We start from the raw sequence: 13,461 nt of genomic DNA, 5'->3' as shown, positions 1-13,461 counted from the left end.
GCACAGAAGCACTGAATTGCATCACACGTGTGTGCAGACGCAGCGCTTCAGGCTGAAAATGCTGCGGGTTGCAAACGTGCCTCCCACATGGATCATGTTCGCAACCCAAGGTATGACTGTAAATTAAATGTTCATAAATTTACACAGCAAACACATACATAAGTTTGTAAACGACTTGTCTGAAATAGTACAGGAGAACAATCCTGAAACCATTTTGACACTCCCAAATTGACCTCAAATGTTTCTCTGCAAGGAGGAAGGAAATGGGAAAGCCTCTCGATGGTCCTTTGCTTACTGGTCTTTAGGGCATCTTTGTGTATGAATAGGGTGAGCCTGGTGACCTGGATTCAGGAATTAAAATATTTACCAACACAAAAGATGGCCAGGCTGCCCAAGTGAGCAATCACTGGCCATCGTCAGGTATGCTGGCAGACGATTTCTGTTCTACACCACCTCCTTCTGTGATGTATGTATGATGTTTTTGGGGATGGTCATGAGCTACAGGGCGGGCAATTTCAAAAGTCTATATAAGGGCTTGCACACCATTGTTCTGGGTTCCTCCTCCCTCCTGCATGTGGTGAGTGAGGACCCTGTTGCAATAGCTTTAATAAAGATCAGGCTTACTATTCAATATTCTCTGGCTGGTCTCTGTTATTTTCACCTACCGATAGGGAACCCACTTAAGGACACTATATGGGCTCTTGGATACCCTTGGATAAGGGAAAAGGATCAGATTTTGTTTACATCAACACACACCTTGATTATAGATAAAAAGGGATCCCTAACTATGCCAAAAGTATGGAGAGTGAGTGCAACAATTTGTGACAGTTTCACACGAAAAGAAATAAAAATAGGGGAGGAGTACATGTGATCTATTGGACGTGGGTGGCACTGTGGATTAAACCACAGAGCCTAGGACTTGCTGATCAGAAGGTCAGCAGTTTGAATCTCTGTGATGGGGTGAGCTCCCGTTGCTCGGTCCCTGCTCCTGCCAACCTAGCAGTTCGAAAGCACGTCAAAGTGCAAGTAGATAAATAGGTACCACTCCGGCGGGAAGGTAAACAGCCTTCCGTGCGCTGCTCTGGTTCACCAGAAGTGGCTTAGTCATGCTGGCCACATGACCCGGAAGCTGTACGCCGGCTCCCTCGGCCAATAAAGCGAGATGAGTGAAGCAAACCCCGGAATCGGCCACGACTGGACCTAATGGTCAGGGGTCCCTTTACTTTTACATGTGATCTTGGAGCAAGCGGAACACAAAGACATTGATTTGAGATCTGCACCTTCTACAAGAGTTAAGCTCCCATCTTCAGAACCCTATGCCAGGAAGGCAACAGTCTTGCACCCATTCTTTGGTCTGTGAGCCAGAAAAGTGAGGAGTGGTCCTTCAAATCACAGTGGAGCTAGGGGGAGTTCCTGATAGGGCTCTGAGCTGACTTAGATAGAAAATTCAGGCTTTAAGTATAGTTTAAACCCAAGTAAACTCTATGGAAATGGGAGAGGGCTTTGTTTAGTGAGTGAATAACAACACACCCAAGTCCTTTGAATTATTGTTTCTTCTTTCTAGTGCACTATTCATAGAATGTAGCATTAGAAGAGACCTCTAGAGTCATCTAGTCCAAATCTTTGCAAATGCAAGAATCGCTACCAAAGCATCCATGACTGATGGCCATCCAACCTCTGTTAAAAACCACCAAGGAAGTAGAGTCAATATTTAGGATGGGAAACTACTATCCTGATTCAAGCCTAAGCAACAATTTAAATCAACAGCATAGTCTATTGCCACAAACAGCTAAAAACATGATGATGCCATAACAGGCCTGGGTTTGAATTTGTTAGTATTGCTGAAACTCACTTGTGCATCCTATTTAAGCGATGGGGTCCCCCCCCCCAATGGTAATTGTCAGGGTTAGTAAAAAACGACATTGGAGAGAGGTGGAAAGATTTGAGTTGCATCTCAAGCAAGGAAACAAACAGAAACAAAGATTAGCAACAGGTGAAGGTTTCTAGAAACCACAAGACTTATGCAGTGGAGTTGAAAGCCCCAAGAAACCCATCAGCAGCAACTGAAGGAGAGGGAAGTGGTTTGATGAGGGCCTAACATTTTCTGTATGTTTAAAAGAATTTTCCACATGTCTAGCTCTTTCATCACATATATATACCACTTCCTCATAGTTGCCTCAGGCACTCAGTGGTGGCTCATATGCACTGGGGACTATTTTCCAGGGACAGTCCTGGAATTACAAAACCATTGTTGTCCCATCCCCAGCTCTGAGCCTTCTTCCCCTGCGAGTTCCCCAAGTGGTGCCTCCCATCTCTCTTCTGCAACCAGATGGAGAAGAAATTTGATTTTGTTTGCATTTTAATGAGTAACTACCTGATTTGTACTTCTCAAATCAATGTGTGAACTGACATGGCTTTCCTTCAAACTATGCATTTTCCCAAATTTTTCAATGCAAAAGAGTACAGTACATATAAAGAGGCATATTAAGAGAAAATTGCATAGGAATGCATATATTAGTGAAAATAGCATATAAATATACATTGTATTGGGAGAAAATGTTTGCAAAAAGATGTATATTAGTCAAATGTGCATATAAAAATGTGTCTACATGAAAATGCTAGTTAATTCTGATGCAAATTTTTAAGAAGAAACTTGCAAATTGCTGCAAAAATGCAAACTGATTGAGAACATGAGGAATGGAATTGACTGCAGTGTGAAACTTACTTCCAAGAAAACATGCATTGAATCTGGTTGCATGGAACCATTCCATTGGCCTTTTCTGTTCCACTCTTGTAAATCTGTTCAGGATTTTAATCCTGTTCAACCTAGCAGAGATATTTTCCACTGTGCTGTGTTTGCAGAAGGCTCAGCCTTCCTCCTCCTCCTAGTCTTTTGAAGGTGTGTATGTGTCTCATAAAAACAAAAACTGATAGACTAAAGGCTGAAGCCATGCCCTAAGGAACACAATAGAGGCTGCATCAGTCCAGTGCTTTTTGAGACAAAGGATATGTTCTTATCAAGACAGAATACCTTTGAAAGCTGTCTTTGTTTCACCTTGGCAAGATTAAGAGCAATAAAAACCTTTATGCAGCGTAAGAGCTTAAGAAGAGTCCTGCTGGATAAGGCCAATGGCCCATCCAGTCCAACAGCCTGCTCTCAGCATGCCAGTCAGCAGAGGATGAACACAATCGCACTCTCCTGTTCAAGATCTCCAGCAATTGCATATCCTCCAACTGCTCTCCAATGAAAATTGTTGTTGTTGTTTGTTGTCTAGTCGTGTCCGACTCTTCTTGACCCCCTGGACCAGAGCATGCCAGGCACTCCTGTCTTCCACTGCCTCCCGCAGTTTGGTCAAACTCATGTTTGTAGCTTCGAGAACACTGCCAACCATCTCATCCTCTGTCGTCCCCTTCTCCTTGTGCCCTCCATCTTTCCCAACATCAGGGTCTTTTCCAGGGAGTCTTCTCTTCTCATGAGGTGGCCAAAGAATTGGAGCCTCAGCTTCAGGATCTGTCCTTCCAGTGAGCACTCAGGGCTAATTTCCTTCAGAATGGAGAGGTTTGATCTTCTTGCAGTCCATGGGACTCTCAAGAGTCTCCTCCAGCACCTTAATTCAAAAGCATCAATTCTTCGACGATCAGCCTTCTTTATGGTCCAGCTCTCACTTCCATACATCACTACTGGGAAAACCATAGCTTTAACTATATGGACCTTTGTTGGCAAGGTGATGTCTCTGCTTTTTAAGATGCTGTCTAGGTTTGTCATTGCTTTTCTCCCAAAAAGCAGGGGTCTTTTAATTTCGTGGCTGCTGTCACCATCCCAATGAAAATAGAGATGTTCTATTCTACACCAGGAAGCTTCTCCCACATTTGATCTCGCCACATACATAGATGTCATATACATGTATACATCTGCCACCTTGAGCTAATTACAACCTCTCAGCTTAACCTACCTCACAGGGTTGTTGTAAAGAAAAAAATGTGTGAGGGAAGGGATCATGTAGAACACCTTCAACAGATAAATGGAATTAAATAAAAATTTAGCTGTAAACTGCCTTGAGTCCATGTCAGGGAAAAAGGCAGGAAACAACAACGGAAACTGAGAAAAATCAGGAACCTACCAGACAGGAAATCCTATTGAGCTCAGTAGGGCATAGTTTTAAGTAAAAATGTTTAGGATTGCAGCATAAGGCTTCCCAATCTCTACGCCATTCGGTGGGATTTCATTTCTTCACGTGCCAAATTCAGACATACTGTACAAAACGTTTCCTCGACTAAAGTTTGGCTTTCATGGTGTGTTTTTTCTGCTCTTACTTTTCTACATTATATGCTCTCTCTTTATTGGAAAATACAGAGCTTTTTTCTAAAAAAAATGTTTAGGGATACTCTCATTTTCCTACTCATGTTGAAATACTGCCCCTCAATGAGGCCAAACTTAGATTCACAAAATTTTTAGGGGTATGCGCCCCCCCCAAAAGCACTGGGGAAATACAACTCTGCATTGCTATGTTTTGTAATTTTGATTGCGCTTTTTCTTGTTTGTACTTTTAATTTTACTATTATGTACTGAGTTGAACAGGATCCAAAATGCAGCAGTCTGATTGGTCCTAGAACAATAGGATTCAGAATGCAGCCGTATGATTGGTCCGCAGGAGCCACCCAATCCAGCTCCAGGTGGAAGTGAATTCACAACCTGATTGGCCTACAGGAGAATCCCGGAGTTAGCCAATCACGTGGGGCCCATTGTGTAAATAATGTATATAAAGCAGATATTGTGGGGGAACTTCCATTCCTCCTCACCACTATGAGCTGAATAAAGAGAATGAAATCCACTCTCAATTCCGAGTACCGTATATTTCATTTACATTAATAAAAAACTTCATTTTTCAACCACAGGTTGTAAATATATTTAGTGTCCTGCATTTCTGTTCTGCAATGATTCTTTGTTTCATTAAACATCCCTACCTCCAGCTACAGGCCTGCTTTTGCTTCTGTTTATTTAGAAACTGGCCCAGTGATTGAAATATAATCCCATAATGTGCTTGCCATGTGCCACCGTGACAAAAGGCTGCAACTTTTGTTGCTGCACATTTTTGTTTAGCTTGGCATAATTTAATTCTAAAACTTGCCAGTTGAACCTCTTGCCTTCCCTAAAGCCCAGCTTTTATTTTATTTTTCACTCTGTCAAAGCTGATACAGTTTCTTCTCCAGCCTTTCTGCTGTGGTGCTTGGCTGCCCTCTAGCAGTGACAGATATATAAATATATATATATATATTTTGCCAGAATCAATTCAACCACAATACAACTGATGGTGATCACACAATTGCCTCATTTTCTCATATGATGTTTGGGCACATGTGGCTCATATATTAATCACCCCACATGCTCTTCCTACCAGCTTGTGATTCCCTGATGATGTTCTATCGTATCTGCCAACACATTACGTTGTGTTGCTCCTTTGTGAGCTGATTTAGGAGCTGGTTTTTGTGAGTGTTTCTGTGTGGTGCAGTGGTGTGTTGGAGTTCGATTGGGTTGATGAAGAAAGGAGGAAGGCCCAGGTTTAGATCTTTGTTTAGTGGGAAAGGATTTTGAGGCAGACATCCTGACCCACACCTAGCAGAATCAGCAAGAGGGCCCACAAACACAGCAGGGCTTGTGTGCCACATTTTGAAGTACAGTACTGTATCTGGGATGCAGGTGGCACTGTGGGGTAAACCACAGAGCCTAGGACTTGCCGATCAGAAGGTCGGCGGTTCGAATACCCATGACGGGGTGAGCTCCAGTTGCTTGGTCCCTGCTCCTGCCAACCTAGCAGTTCGAAAGCACGTCAAAGTGCAAGAGCGGGAAGGTAAACAGTGTTTCCGTGAGCTGCTCTGGTTCGCCAGAAGTGGCTTAGTCATGCTGGCCACATGACCCGGGAGCTGTATGCCGGCTCCCTCGGCCAATAAAGAGAGATGAGTGCCGCAACCCCAGAGTTGGCCACGACTGGACCTAATGGTCAGGGGTCCCTTTACCTTTACCTTTACTGTATCTAACGTCATGCACATTACCATTGTTAACGGAGAAATCTGAGGGCTCCCTTGGACAAAAAAACAACAACCCAAGGACACCAGCCAGGAATACCAGAGCAAAACAGCAACAAGTAGGCTTGGTCTTTATTGAAGACTGTCGCGACAGGACTCCCACCTGCCACAAAGTGGAACAAGATGGAATCCCCGAACAAAAGAGCCCCCAAACTTTTATTAGCTGCTTATCCCCATGTTACACCCGCCCCCAAACTACATCATTCATACATCATGGTTACACCATGAAAGGGGAGGTCTGGTGGCAGTAATCTGAGCATCCTGGACCCTGCCCCATGGTTCTACTTGCCCTCCACCAAACACCCATCAAGTGTAACAAAAGATATATTTACATTTCCCCATTTCCCAGCCAAGTGAATGACACCCTTTTGTCTTCATATGGGTTTGTTATTTCTGGAATGGCTACCTGTCTGGGACTCAGGTATCAGGATGCCAGGGATTATCACTCAGGCAGAGGGGCTGCTGAGTAGCTGAGCTCACATGTCTATATGAATTTCTTAAATTTTCCCTGTGAGCCAGTACATAGATACATTTATCAGTGAATTGTTACATTTGGTATCATGCAGCAAAGGCCTTTTGAATAGATAGGAAGAAACTGTGATGAAGTGTTTTGTGGGGACAAATCACAAAAGTCACAAAAGTGATTGTGTTGATTTTGGTAGTGGGCTGCATGTGCATGATATCTGCTGGAGGGGCAACCCCCCCACCTATACATAAATTCCTGCAACACCATCAAAACGAGTGCTGGTAAGGAGGTTATTTAAGACTAGAGTCTAACATAATTGAATTGCTTCACTGCTTAATCAAGAAGATTATTGCAATTGTGCCCATTGTTTTCTGGAACTTGTCTCTGATAACTCACTGCTGGTCACTATTCCCACCCCACCCCCACCTTTTAAAATACTGATTTTATTTATTTTAATGGAACAGAAGGTAAATTTTGAGAAAACAATTGTTACCACAGTAAACAACAAACAATTTTTCCTGATAAAACTACAGACTTTTATCATACCATGTGTTACAAGTTTCATTCGATTCCTCTAAGAGATCAAGCCGCATTTTCCTATGAGTACTGGGTAGATTCCTGCCACAGTCTGAACAATTTATGTGTTCAATAAACATTTGCCATATGCTATAAGATAAATATGAATTGTCTTTGCCCTTTGCTTGTCACGATTTTTGAGAATTGGGAATGCTTGTTCTAATTTACTAGTTTGAGTTAGATAGAGTTGTCATTCTTCGGGTTTTTTTTTTATCAGGATGGTTGGTCCATCACCACAACATACTCTTTTTGAAGGGAGCTTCAGGATTCCATTCCAACCCTGAAGAGCTTCTACCAGTCAGTGTAAACAATACTGAACTACATGGGCCAATGCTCTGACTCAATATAAGAGTCAATGCTCCCTCTCTGTCACCCCCGACTCCAGCCTGGTCATTTTATATATAGTTGAATCCCTGGCAGTTGGATTTAGAGGACACCATCACCTTGCTGGTAACAAACTCCAAATTATTTTTAATATGATTTGAGCTTTTTGGTTTCCATGCTTATTCAGTATCCAGCTATAGCCTGAAACCCAAACAATACATTATGAGAAATTTGTGGCACCCCCTTCTCCCTTGCACATAGAAAATTAGCAGGTCATGGAGTGGCTAGGTCAACTTACTTCACTTTGAGAGATAGCTTTCTATGTGAACTTTTTTTTTTTGAGGAGGGAATGGAGGAATATTCATGGACCCTTTGTTGGGTCCATGCACCACATAATAGCCCTTAATTCAAGGCACCAGGTCAGCAAAACCTCCTTCTTTTAATTATTTTTGAGACTGGAAGCAAGTATGAAATGGATTTTCTATCTGCCAGTTAATTAGCACCCAGAAAACAAAGACTGCTGGAGGATGAAAAAGCACTAATTAACAGGCTCCTTTTGGACTTTTTGGGGTGGAAAAAAAAGAACAAACTTGTGATGACTGGGACTGAAGAATGGGAAAACACTGCTGAGCAGATTGAGAAATAGTTGGATATTATATTGGAACACAGCTAGATGTTATCCTGGAGTGTGTATATTGAATACAGTGGTACCTTGGTTTACGAACTTAATCCGTTCCGGAAGTCCATTCTTAAACCAAAACCGTTCTTAAACCAAGGTGTGCTTTCCCTAAAGAGGCCTCCTGCCACCGGTGCCCTTCCACCGTTTGGATTCTGTTCTTAGACCGAGGTAAAGTTCTCAAACTGGGACACTATTTCTGATTTTGTGGAGTTTGTAAACCAAATCGTTCTTAAACCGGACTGTTCTTAAACCAAGGTACCACTGTACTTTGAATAATTTTTATGTACATAATTGGTAGATGGAGAATGGGAAGCCCTTCTTATTTCTTATCTCTCTTCTATGACTTCTAATTCTTGTTTTCTTCTGCTAACTCTATATTTATGTTTTCTTCTTTGATGTTTCCTATTTTGGATTAATGAAGATACACACAAGAAGGTAATGGATGGAAGATAAAGGGCCCTGCGTGAGGGAAAGGGTAGAGAGGATCTTTGAAGGTGGGAGGCTGGGGAGAAAAGGGGGAAGCTCCCAAGTGGGGCATGTGAGGGCTCACCCTTCTTGTGTGTAATAAAGGTTAAGACACAGGCTTGATAGAGGGCTTTGTATTAATTTCTACTTCATCATCATATTTCTCTTATTGTCTCTTTGCTTTATTTTAATTTAGTTTAGTTTGGCTTATTGTATTCTGTGTTGAAAACTTTCAATAAAAAATCGATTTTTTAAAAAAGCAGCATTCTTAGGCTGATGTGCAGACCAGTGAGGGTGGGGACGTCTGCACATGATGCCTGTACTGTAATCTGATTTGTTTCCCTGCAATGAACTCTTCACTGAATATGTGATTTCGTAATTTTTACAGCATTCCTGTGATTGAAGCTGTGTTGCTGGAGTGGTTACAAGCATTGCTGCAATTGTTTTACTGCCTCGGGTCACCTTTTGATCTTATACTTTGTATTGGTATGCTGCTTTATAGTCCTCTTCTCGTTTCTTTATAAAATTATTATAAATTAATGGTGAAATAACCTCTGGTTGAAAACGCATGTGCGTTTTAACGTTTACCTTAAGCGCGACCAAAAAAATATTGAACTGCTAGGAGCTTGCTAAAGGCCGAAATTCAACTTGTAAAGCTGGCACTCAGGAAAAAGCTTCACCCGTTGAATTCCTGCCTACTGGGCCTCCAAGTAGCTTCACCCGTTGAAGCTTCACCAAAAAGCTTCACCCGTTGAAGCTTCACCAAAAAGCTTCACCCGTTGAATTCCTGCCTACTGGGCCTCCAAGTGCGTGAGTAGAAATGTGTCAACGTTCGTGCGTAAGTAGTGCAAACAATCATCCTCTACAGTAGAGGAGGAGGATTTTGGGGCGTGAGTGTTTGCGGAGGCTGAGGGGTCGGGATGAGGCCTTGACCAGCGAGAGGAGCCAACGAGCTCTAAAGCGGAGCCGATTCAGCTCTTTAAAAACAAGGTCTAAGACGCGCCCGCCCACTTCGCGCGTCGTTCGCAAGAGCGCATGCTCCCAAACAATGAAAGAAAAATCCTCCCAAAGGAAACACCGAGACTCTCCTATCATTTATTATTATTTTTTGCGTGCGCGCAGGCACTTGGCTGTGCGCACGCGCACCCGTCGCGCCTCCCCGAAGGTCAATCTTTCTTTCTCCCCCCCAAAAAACCACACCCCTAGCATTGCTCTTTTCCCGCTCCGCCTCTTCTCCCCCGGCTACTTCAATGATTGGTCCCTTTCCTGGTTATCACTGTCAACGGAATTCTTTTTTTTTTTGTTAGTTTCCCATTTTTATTTTCTGGGTTGGCATCAGCCGCTCGCCTGTATTATTTCCGCCTCCTCCCCTCCCCTGCTTGGAGTGAGGCGATTTTCTCTCTCTGTTTGTGTGTGTGTGTGTGGCCGGTTTTTTTGCGACAGGACGTTGCGGCTCTTCTTCTCACCGCCCCCCTCCCCTCCTCCCGCCTCCCTCCGTCAGTAGTGGGCGGGGAAACCCCGTGTAAGGGGTGGCCGCCATCTTGGACAGAGTGTGTTGTGCGAGCGGATTGAAAGGAGCAGAGGAGGGGCGGTGGCGAGTGGCAGTAACAGCAGCGAGGGACGAGTGGGGGTGGGGGAAAAAGAAAGAAAGGAGAGGAGCTCGCTGCGCGCGCGCAGACACAGGCCCCCACCTCCCCACCCACAATACCCAGAGCACGCGTAAGGCGGTGGTGGGGCCGGCGCCAGACCGAGTCTCGAACCCGGAACGAGAAGGGGAGGAGACCTCCCTTGTTGCTGCCGCCACAGCCGGAACCAAGCTGCCCAGTCACCAGTCCTTCGGACCCAGGTAGGTTTGTCGAGGCCTAGCCGGGTTTCAAAGCCTCGCGCGGGGTTGCCTAGCAACCGGAGGCGGGGTGGGGGGGCACTTGACCCCTCCCTCTCTTGGCTGGGTGGTGGTGAAGGGGGGCTTTTGAGGGAAGGGTCTGCGGTGAGTCTTGAGGGCGGCTAGGCCTCCTCCTTTGTATTGCGTGTTAGAGGCCTGCGGGTGCCCAGGCCTCCCCTCCCTGCTCACCGCTTTGCAGGTGGGCCCACCACACCCAGCTCCAGAGGAAAGGGGGAGGCCTCCGCCCGTGCAAAACCGCCGCTCACGTTTGCCTCCCTTGGAGATGTGCCCTTTTCCTCTCTCTTAACTTGGCGGGGTGGGATTGAAAGACTCCCACCCCGATCCCTTCCCGTTTCGCCCCCGCCCCTACCTGTGCATGTTTATTCGGGTGTTGCTCTTGCACAGGTGTTGCCTTCACGGATAAGGTGGGCTGGATCCGGACTTGGTCCTGTTCAGAGCAAGCCCCACCATAATCCTGCGGGGCTTCAGCATCGTTGATTTAAATTGCCAGCTTGAGCTCGATGGGCCTGAGTCAGGGGGAGGATGTGAGGAAGAGCCCTGTTGGATGAGGCCAAGGGAGGCCTATGTAGCCCAGCCTCTCTTTCTCACAGGGGCTAAGGGGATGCTTCTGGGAAGGCTACAAGCAGGGTCCGAATGCAACAGCCCTCATTCCTTCTTGTCACCCCCAGCAACTGGTGTTCAGAAGCGTACTTGCTCCCAAGAGTAGGGAAGGAACATAGCCATTGATAATCCTACCTTTCATAAATGTGCCTAATCCTCTTTTAAAGCCAACTCAAGAGGCCACCACTACCTCTTGAGGTGAGAATTCCATAGTTCAGCTCTGGGCTGTGTGAAGAAATGATTTTGTTCTGCTCTGTCTGGGCTTTCCCAATACTTAAGTTCTAGTATTTTATGAGAGAGGGAGAAAGACTTCCTCTTTTATCCATTTTCTCCACATCAGCCTTTGTAAGTATTGAAGATGCATATCCCACTGGGCTCGATGAGCCTTGTGTCCCCACACCCCCGTGAAAAAAAATAAGGGTTGCAGCCTAACATGGCTACTCCTGGCTTTAATACATGCTCCTCTGTGTGGTATTTGCTTCTTGCACTACAAAGATTCTAAGTTGTTGAGCCCTGTGTCTCAAATATTGATAAGTGCCTTGTAGAGTGAATAATGCTGCTACTAGGGAGTGTGGTGCTCACTCCGGGTGTATTGGTGAGTGGTCTTTATTCCCATGGAATCTAGGTGTATTGTTAAGTGTAACTGCCCTGCTAGAGGGTGGAATATGTTTGCATGTAGCTTATATAGGCCTAATTTCTTGCAGGGGGCAAGGAGGAAAAATATAGGGAAAGTGGGTGGCAGAAAGAGAGAGAGAAAGGAGTACCCCCACCAATCTTTTCTTTTTGATGTGGCCCATTTTGGCTCTGGGTTTACCAGTTGCCAGTGTACAGGCTCTTTTGATTACTTCTGAGCCATTGACAGAAAAAAGGTTGTTCACCCATATATGGCAAACAACTTCTTATTTGAACTCTTTATGTGGGTCTTGAGGTCAGCCCATCTCTAAGTCTAAGGGGATAATATGACACAAATCCAATAGATGTGTATCTGATTTGTATGCAGATTAATGATAGGTGCTTATTTCTATAACAATTTTGTTATATGCACCTGTAAGTGTCAGGGTGTGTCTGAGGCACATCACCATTTATGACCAGTCTGCTTGAAAAGGCATTGTGGAAAGGCCTGTTATGCAAATGCGTAAGACAGGCATTGCAGACATTGCATTCTATGTGAATGCGTGTGTGTTTCATGCATGATGTTTTAATACATGGTGATAGTCTCTGTGATAATGAGAAAAGCTTGTGTGCCTTTAATTTGCACATTTGTACAGTTATATGCACTGGGAATCTATTACGCAGGGGAACATCGTGCAAATTTCCCTTGTTTGTTATCTAGACACTGTGTGTGTCCATGCACACATGCACACAATTTATAGCTCTGTAAAAGTGCTCATTATGTGCTAGTTGTATTATGGTGGCATACAATACAGTGAAGAATGTGCATTTTATCTGTGGCTTGAATAACAAATAGAAAATGTCTGAGATAGCGTAGTTGGGCTGCAGCCCTATACCCACTCACCTGGGAGTAAGCCCAAATGAACTTAATTGAAATAGATTTGCATAGAATTGAACTGTAAAATTTGGATCTGAACTTAAAAGGGTACCAAGTGGCAGTATGTGCATCATTTACTAGCGCTCTAATTTTCAGAGTTTAGGTTGTGCAATCCTTACTATATAACTAACTGTAGTAGTACTTCCTCAGTAAGAGAAATAGCAGATTAAGTGCTTCTGTTTCTTAATGTGTAGGATGAACTGGGTGCATTCCTCCCTCTCTCATACTGTATGTAAACAGTAGATCCTTAATGAGGGATAGGCTGTGCTTGTTTATACACTCACTTTTTCCTATGAGCATTCAGGGTGAATGTAAGTAAGCCTTTAATATGTACACTTTAAGTTGAAATTGACATGGCAGTCAATTGCTAATAATGAAAAGGAATTATTATTTCATATTAGAGAGAGCAAAGTTTTGCTTTATGGCTTTGTATAGTTAGAAAAAGAGTTTAATGTGGCAAGGGGAAATCCTGGAATATATTTTTCACTCTATCAGCAGGGTCTTTTAGAAAGCTTCATAGAAGGGAACTCACCAAAAAGTTTGATTTATGGTTGCTAAGGCATCTGCATTTACCTTGCTTACATGCAGTTTTTTTCTTCTTTCCACTGAAATGGCTGCTTTCTAATGAAATACTCAAAAGAAATCTCATTGAACTCAGATTCTAAGAACTCATGCTTAAGTGAAATCCTTTGAGTTAGTTTCAGGAACTTCAACAGACACGAAAAAGAATCAAATGAGAATTGTCATCTGTGCATCCTAGATGTGTGTGCATCCTGGAGTGTGACTGCATGTATGTGTGAGAATAGCTTTCCCCT

At 43.9% G+C, this 13,461-nt stretch overlaps 1 protein-coding gene across 1 annotated transcript in view; it reads left to right on the top strand.

Moving 5' to 3' along the window:
- Positions 1 to 10,098: 10,098 nt before the first annotated feature.
- RAB14 (RAB14, member RAS oncogene family) overlaps positions 10,099 to 13,461 on the top strand; it is a 36,023-nt gene continuing 32,660 nt past the window's right edge. Inside the window, exon 1 of the mRNA XM_083721908.1 lies at positions 10,099 to 10,440. The gene's annotated coding sequence lies outside the window, so the exon portion shown is untranslated. The remainder of the gene's footprint in view (positions 10,441 to 13,461) is intronic.

This window comes from Podarcis gaigeae (genome assembly GCF_964106915.1).
Source record: "Podarcis gaigeae genome assembly, chromosome: Z".
NCBI lineage: Eukaryota > Metazoa > Chordata > Lepidosauria > Squamata > Lacertidae > Podarcis > Podarcis gaigeae.
The sequence above is the reverse complement of the archived record's forward strand: the minus strand, read 5'-3'. Positions and strand labels throughout refer to the sequence as shown.